This window comes from Nannospalax galili, unplaced genomic scaffold (genome assembly GCF_000622305.1).
Source record: "Nannospalax galili isolate Female #2095 unplaced genomic scaffold, S.galili_v1.0 scaffold751, whole genome shotgun sequence".
Classification (NCBI taxonomy): Eukaryota; Metazoa; Chordata; class Mammalia; order Rodentia; family Spalacidae; genus Nannospalax; species Nannospalax galili.
The window spans coordinates 95,273-102,728 of NW_008331125.1; positions in this window are offsets into that span (position 1 = coordinate 95,273).

Consider the following 7,456-nt stretch of genomic DNA (forward strand, 5'->3'; position numbering starts at 1 on the left):
ATACATTATCTCTCCTTGGTGCCTTTCTGGAACCTTGTTGGAAGCCTCCATGACCCTGTAAGCCTTGTTTTCTGCATTCCTACAAAAGCAGCACCATGTGGATGATGCCAAGTTCTGCTGTTCATTCAAGATGTAGTCTAGCCTCCTTGGAAGTTGGATGCAACAGCCTCTGAGCAGCTATCTGCCTGAGGTAAATAAAATATTTCTCTAGGCAGTCCTGTTTGAGCAAGCCATCATTACAATTCTCTTGTCTCTGGCACTCTCTTCAGTCACTCTTCTTTCAAGTAAATTTCCATTTATTTACAAATAGGAGCTGTTGGGGCTGGAGAGATGGCTCAGTGGTTAAGAACACTGGTTGGTCTTGCAGAAGACCCGGGTTTGAATCCTAGCACTCACATGGCAGCTAACAACTGTCCATAACTCCAGTCCCAGGGGATCCGACAGCCTCTTCTGACCTCTGTGGGCATTGCACGACATGGGTCACTTACCTATATGCAGGCAATACACATATACGCATAAAATAAAAATAATAAATAAATTTTAAAAAAAACCAACACCAAATAGGAGCTGTTGATGAATAAGTTCTCACCCTCAAAACAGTTTTTGTGTTGTCCCAGTGTAAAAGTTCCTGATTTCTCCGTAATTGTGGTAATCTATTTTTAATAATTAAAGCTGCTTTTTTCAAACATACTGTCTGGAACTTTTTTTTTTTTTTTTTTTTTTTTTTTTTTTTATTTTTTTTTTAGCTTTTTTGAGACAGGGTCTCCCTGTAACTCCAGCTGGCCTGGAACTCACTCTGTAGACCAGGTTGGTCTTGAACTCACAGAGATCCACCTGACTGCCTCCCAAGTGCCAGAAGCCTGTCTGTTTGGAACTTTAAGCACATGTTTTGCACATTTTCCACATCTTTCTGCTCTTCATCATATATATCTGGCTAGGAATATTGAGAAATAACTATGACAGAGCCTGAATGCTATCCAATCTTCAAGTTGCTGCTGCCAAACAAATTAACCTATTACTTTTGTGTTTAACCTTATGCAAATTTTCAGGACACAGGAGAATGTAGGCAGCTTCTTCACCAGAATGTAGCAGTAATGGTCTCTTGCCCAGTTTCTGATGTAGTGCTCATTCATCTCTAAAGCCTCGTGAGCACAGTCTACTATCTGCACTTCTATTGGCATTCTCTTCTTGCAGACTTTCCCTAGCATTGCCCATTATGCTCTGCTTACGGTATTTTAGGATTTCTGTAGTCTACAACTCCAAACTCTTCCATAGTCCTGTCAACCATTTCTGAAGGCCTATGAACCACATAAGTTTATCATAACAGTGATCTCGTGCTCATTACCAGTTTTCTGTATTAGTTCCTATTCTCCTTGTGACAAAATATCTGACAACAAAAAGTTTGAGAGAAGAGTTTTATTTTTGTTTATGGCTTGAGATTGATACAGTCCATCGTGGTGGGAAAGGCATGGCACTGGGAACTGCTTCCATGTGGGGAAGTGGGGCTGTGGAGCACCTGGTTATATCACAGCAGCACTCAGGAAGCAGAGAGCCAGGGAACCTTTTCTAACCATGCTAATCCTCAGCCAAATTCCCTAAAAAGGGTTGGGTCCCCCTGATGTGTCCCATCAGAAAATATCAAATAAATCTAAATGTGTATCTTCCAATAAAATAACTAGGTATAACTTCAAATGTGATGAAATACAAGGAAAGGATGAGAAACTATTAGAAGTTGTATGAAATTAAAAGCTGAGTGTGCTGGGCAGATAACCTCTGGTGTCTGAGCACAGATAGAGGGTGCTTGGGGTCTGTTGGGTAGCAGTTGTTTCTCTTGGACTGGTCCCTCTTGTTGTTTCTGACTGCTTAGCCTCATTTTGGCATATTAGACCCAGCTGCCCACTGGGCTATCTACCTACATTTATTACTTGAAATCCTTCATGCCTCCTGGCAGCCCTAGGAGGAGGAATGAAGGGGCTAAGACCCCTTAGTCTGGTGAAGGGTCCTCCTCTTCCCACCCCTCCTTGTCTAGTGACCCAAGGCCCTCTGATAACACTATGCTTGTGTCTAGAGCTAAAAAGACTCAACTAGATTTTCTGATCTTGAGCAGTTTCAGGTTATATTAAAAAAATTTTTTTGGTATAGGTTAATGGTAATACATTTCAACATTAAAGAAAATTAATTACAAGGAAGGATCCTGCACAAACTGGAATACCAAAAGCAATATTTGTAAAATTTCAATATGATCTATTTAGCTTATAATATTATACTATTTATTTTTTGGTAGTTATAAAATTTATTCGATAGCTTTTTTATGTTTACCAACTGGCTTTAATGAATGGAAATGGAGCAGATTGAAGCAATTTTACAAGCCCCAACTGGGGAAGGAAAGTGGGAGTGAAAGAAGAAAAACATCAAACCATAGACCTGATGTTTCTTTTCCTTTTCTTTCTTTCTTTCTTTTTTTTTTTTTTATTGAGACAGGGTCTCCTTATAGCTCCATCTGGCCTGAAACTTGCTATGTGGACTAGGCTGGGCTTGATCTCCAGAGCTCTTCCTGCCTCTGGCTTCTGAGTTAGAAGGCAATCCATAGATTTAAGAGCTACATAACTAAAGGAATGATACTCTGAAATATCAGAATGTCATATGTGTTGCTACTTTATCATTCAGAGACAAGGGCAAATTGAAAACATCTTTAGATAAACATCATTGAAGTTATCAGCAAGACCTAAAACCAAATTTTTAAAGTGTTTATCATAACAAGAATTAAAAGTAACATGAAATGGATATCTAAGTAGAAAAAAAAGTGATTTAACAGTAGCTAAATGTATGACTTAAATAATTTTCAGCTACATGAAAATCATATATAATTTGGCATGCCATCAAGTTGTGTTGTGTGATCCGCATAATCACATAAAATAGATGATTGCATAAAATACCATGGTAGTGGTGGGGTGGAGTGGGGATATTAGAAGTAAATGCCTAGGAAACAGTAACATGTGCCTCATTATATTTCTAAACTTGGTCTGAGAACTGATGAATCATAGGGTTCAAACTAATTGTGAAAGTGAAGTTTAATAGCAACCAATTTTTTTCTTCTATTTATTTGTTTTAGGTTAAGGCAAAGTCTCTCATAGCCCCAAGTTGGCCTTGAACTCAGTATGTAGTGGAGGATGACCTTGAACTGATTAAGTGTACTGCCCATGTTCAGGGATTATACGTATACCCAAAGAGAAAAATTGTTTTCTTTTTGTATTTTTTGAGATAGGGTCTCCCTGTAGCCCTAGCTGGCCTAGAACTCAATATGGAGCCAGGCTGGCCTCAGTCTCATAGAGATCTGCCTGCCTCTGGCTCCAGAGCGCTGGGATTAAACACTTGTGCCAGCGTGCCTGGCTCTATGTTTTTTGAGACAGGGTTCACTAGATAACAATGGCTGGCCTCCAACTCACAGTCATTTACATTCCTCAGGTTCCTGAGTGCTGTTGAAACTTTGAGATCAGTACCTGCTTGATTTTTCCATGTTTGTTCTACAACTCAGATATGTTAAGTGTCTTCAACAATAGGGTTTTACCATCAATTTCTGGAGGGCAAACAAGAGATTGCAATAGCCAGTGTTGTTTGAGGGTCCATGGGACCTTCCTGGTCAACAACTCCAAAAGAAGTTGTCTTGGCATTGACCTTTTTTTCTTCCTATTTTTTTAAAATTGAATTTTTGTACATTTCGTACACTACATCTTAATCATATTTAGACCCTCCATTTATATACCCCCCAAGAGACTCCAGCTGGATTTCATGCATTCTGTCATATATGTTAAGGCCTATAGAATCAAAGCAGTGTACCCAGATGCCCTCAGTGTAAGTTCATCCACTGGGTCTTAGTCAGCCTATATTCATCCACTGGAGCCTGATCAACATATCTACCATCATTTCCTTAAAAAAGACCAACTTTGTACTTAGAGTTCTAGAAATATTAGAAATATCAGACTATGTTGTTATTTTTTGTTTCATTTTGTTTTTTATCTTTTTGAGACAGGGTCTCCCTGTAGCCCCAGCTGTCCTGGAACTCACTATGTAGGCTAGGCTGGCCTTGAACTCACAGAGACCCACCTGCCTCTGCCTCTCAGTACTGGGTCTACAGGCATACACCACCACACCCGGCCTAGACTATATTATTTTTTTATCACTAAACCTAATCAATATTTTTTTAAAATTTAGTTTATTATTGCAAAGAGAGGCAATTTCTTTTTATTTTTTAGAAGCAGCATTTCATTACAGCTTTAACATACTCAATAACAATTTCCAGAGCAAAGATACATCTCTTTCAAATGTGGCTATAAAATTTTTAGGTTCACAGTTGAATTAATACAGTTATACAATATTGAACTCAGTATAAACCCTGTAAGACATAAAGTTGAATGAGTTTTTAACCTTTAAAAAAGATCTCCATTTCATTTTAAAATATACTGTTTCTTACAGAAAGACTCATTGTTTTTGCTAATATCACTTAAATGTTGGTGCATGCATCTCTAATCTGTATGTATCTGATTATTACTAATCATAGTAGGTTGCACTCAGATCCTTGGCACCTGTATATGGATATAAAGTCATTGGGTAGATTTCAATGGTAATGTTTATCACCTCTACTAATTAACATGATATAAATTTTATGCTTCCTCATCAAATATTTGATCATTTTTTTAAATTTGTTGATTTTTTTCTGTGTGTATATCACACAGAACATCCCAAACCATCTTATTCATCTATACACCCACTTCCTAGATGGCACCCTCCCATAGCCCCCCCCCACTAGAGCCCTTTTACTCTGTCATTCCCTGCCGCTGCCTGCTGTGTTGTCGGGACCCCCAAGCGTTCCCCAGTACTTGTCCATCTAGTGAATCTAGTCAGCCTATCTAGAGGTCTTTGTTTTAGGAAGGTCAACTGTTCCTTATCTAGCAGCAATCAGTTGTCAATATCCCTTTAGATAAGATTGGGGTCTGCTGTTCATTTTCCCAGTTCTATGCTGGGTTACTATCTAGGAGTCCCTTTGGCCACCCTGGTCAACAACTCAAAAGAAAGTATTTCCTATCTGGCATTGTTTCTTGTTATGTAGCCTTTAGCTATACATATGGACTCTTAAAAAAAATTACATTGGCCCCTTTAATCTTTGGTTATGCTTTCCTTTTGGGTGTTTAAGGCCATACAGTTGGCCCAGATAAACCGATTTATTTTTACATTCAAGGCTGTTGAGGATCTGTTCCTCAGGGGTCACATGGGCTTGGGAGGAGCCCCTGGTTCCTTTCTTTTACCAGTTCCATCTATGTGAAGATAGGTCAAAGATCCTGCTCAACCATGGCTGGCTTTGCTTGGAAGCATGGAGGAAATGTTTCCTCTGTGTTGACCCTGAGAGGCAATTTTTTAAAAAATATTTTATTATTTTTATTTTATGTGTATGAGTGTATTGCCTGTATGTATGTGTGAATGCACCTGTGTCATGCATTGCCGTGGAGGTCTGAAGAGGGCTTCAGATTCCCCTGGAACTGGAGTTAAGAATGATTATTAGCGACTATGTGGGTGCTGGGAATCGAACCGTGGTCCTCTGCAAGAGCAATCAGTGTCCTTAACCGCTGAGCCATCTCTCCAGCCCCTCACCTGTTTTTTGAGACAGGATAACATACTGAAATCCAGGCCTTGAAGGTTAGACTAGACTCACCAGTCAGCAAGCTCCATGGATCTTCCTGCCACTCCCTTCCCAGTTCTGGGATAATAAGTGCATGACCCCATGCCCAGCTTTTTGTATGAGTGCTGTGGGTTGAACTCATGTTGGGCTTGCTAACAGAGCAAGGGTGGGGATTTATTTACAGGAGTATGCCCCCTCCCCGCATTTACCACCCTCAAATATAGGTCCTGTGACTTCCAACAGCTGCACAAAATGGTGAGAGAGGTGCCTCATGGCATTCTCAGCTTATATATCCGTTGCCCCTCCCCCATATGCAGCTAAGGTTGATTGATTGGGTGGGAGGGGTAATTGACTCCCACCTTGACTCCTTGACTCCTTGGTGAGCATATGAAGGAGGTGTGACTATGGTTTGCATAGTGGTGGAGGACACTTCCAGTTAACACTCCACCCCTTCCTCAGGTTCCACCAACCTCTTCAGTAAAAGTCCCTGAGCCTTGGATAGGTGTGGGATGATTTTCCTCCCATTGTAGCAAGGCACTGAATTTTTGGGTCTTTGTGTCAGCTGTTTTCTGTGGGCTGTTGGCCCATTTCAGTGGGATTACATCTACACCATGTGCAGACTATATTATTACTATGTTTTTATTTTAGTTAAATATATATTTTAAGATATTTTTATATAGTGAAGAATCATGTATTTGTTGATGTGGTTAATTTGGGTTAATATTCCATTCACATTGGAAAGAAAAGGACATGTCCTGACTGGCCCTACATTGTTCCTGTTTACACTTGTAATTTTTAACATTACTTTTTTTTGCTTTCCCAGAATTGTCGTTTTAGTGCTAATAAATTCTGGTATTACTCTAACAAAATTTTTTTCTCAGATAATTTTGAAAGGCCTCTGAATGAGTTAATACCTAAATTAAGACACAATTGATTTGAAGTATCAGCCATGTCAAAATTCTTGGGAAGAACATTCCAAGAGAAGGATTTGACCTATTTGAAGAAGGAGAAGGAGAAGAGGACGAGGAGGAAAAGGAAGACAAAGAGGAGAAGAAGGAGAAAAAGGAGGAGGAGGACAAGGCCATGGGGGCAGAGGAGAAGGAGGATCATCACCACCACCACCAAGAACCAGTGTGTGTGGAAGAAACTTAGTTTCCCAGTGAGGTCAGGGAGGTGGGTACTATCTAGGTCATGTAGAGCCTTTATGCTATGAAAAAGTGTCAATTTTATTATAAGTAGACTAAGAAGTTCTAGAAAAGAGATCTGGTTTAGGGTTATAAGTGTGGAATCAGCAGACAGATTGGAAAAATATTGCAGAATCAGGAAATGGACATAGTCTATCATGAAATTTGGAGTAGGACAGAGATAAATGGATAAATAAGTATAATCAGTCCATGTTTGGGCACAGAATCAAGAGGACTTATGTGGGCAGTGAAGAAAAGAAACAAAAGATGATTCCTAGTCTTCTGGAATAAGTAATTTGTAAACTATAATACCTTTGACTAAACGGGAAAGATAGGAATAAGTTGAATTCTATTACGATCACATTAACTTTGTCTTGCCTATCAGACACAGCAAACAGCAGGTGTCATTGGCATGTAGGTAGTCTTAAAAGCCATGGAAAATGGTAATGTCACTTCGTTATCAGTCTAGGCATTGTGAGTTAGTTTTCTCTGCCAATTAAAGAATTAAATGACCTGGAAAATCTCAGATGTAGCATGAGGCTTTATTTAGAAAGAATAAAGAATCACTCATCCATACACACATGCAGAGAAGCAAAGC